Source organism: Sorex fumeus, unplaced genomic scaffold (genome assembly GCF_029834395.1).
Source record: "Sorex fumeus unplaced genomic scaffold, SorFum_2.1 ptg000035l, whole genome shotgun sequence".
NCBI classification, from domain to species: Eukaryota; Metazoa; Chordata; class Mammalia; order Eulipotyphla; family Soricidae; genus Sorex; species Sorex fumeus.
Window position 1 is genome coordinate 39,438,565 of NW_026606092.1, and position 1,198 is coordinate 39,439,762.

The window sequence follows — 1,198 nt, forward strand, 5'->3', positions numbered from 1 at the left end:
TTTGCTGCCCCCTTTCCCAGGTCCCCAGCCACATAGGTCTCAGGAACCAGCTTAATCCTTCAGCCACAGGGCACTGCTCTGGCAGATTCCAGGACTCCACAATCAGACCCTTCAGGAGAGACAAGAAAAGGTCTTCTTGCTATTTGTTCCAACTCTAGAGAATAGATATGATGATTTACAAACTATTTTTGGTTTTTGACCACAAATCATGGTTTAAAAAAATAGAAAGAAAAACCTGGACTCAGTAAGATAATACAGCAAGTAGGGTGCTTGCCTTGCATGTGGTTGACCAAGATTCAATACCTGGCACCCGTACGGTTCCCAAGTCCCACAAAGAATAATCTCTGGGAGCAGAGTGAACACTGCTTGATACAACCTAAAGAGAAAAAAAGAAATCCACAGGAGTCCAACACTCCAAACATTTATATTTAGAAGTAAAAATTTAAAAAAGTTAATAAAACTGTACTAATCTTTAATCCAAAAAAAAAGAAAAAAAGAGGCCCCCCTCAAAGTTCCTTATTCCTACTCTACTCAAATTTATCTATTGCATTTTTTTGAAAATCAGTTAAAATCCAGTGAGTCGATGTCTGACCCCAAATGGACCTTGAGTCATAGTTTCAAAGTCACTGGCCCATAGGAGAAGGGCGGAATGACAGAATTTGCATTTTGAGCCCAGCAGATGATATGCGCTATTCAGAGCTAGGTGCACAGTACCAGAGAAAGGGCCCAGGAGATGGAGATGCTTCTGCTTCTGTGGACCATGAACTTAGGACGTGAATCCCACAGCTGAGGTGGGAATGGCTATTAATCCACACTTGGGTGCAGGCATCATGGTGGGATGGGGGGGGGGGGGGAAGTGTTAGGGTAGTTTTACAGCATGCCACTTTCCTATTAAAATGGCCTGCAGAGAGCAAAAAGGTGCAGAAAGGTCAGATTGTATGTCCCTGGGGAGTTGGCAAACTCACATTCTCTCTGAGAGTTTCAGTGGAACCAAAGGCAACAAAATGTGTTCACAAAAGCACCACAGTGATCCAGCCCAGCCACCTCCTTAATATTCTCTGGGAACAGGAACTCACAGAACCCCCTTTCTTGGGAGGCCTATTTCTTTGGCCTCGGCAGTGAGTGAGGATGACCCTAGGGAAAAGCAACAGAGTCCAGTCCCTGGGAGCCTGAACATGGGAGAGAAGGTGGGTCACAC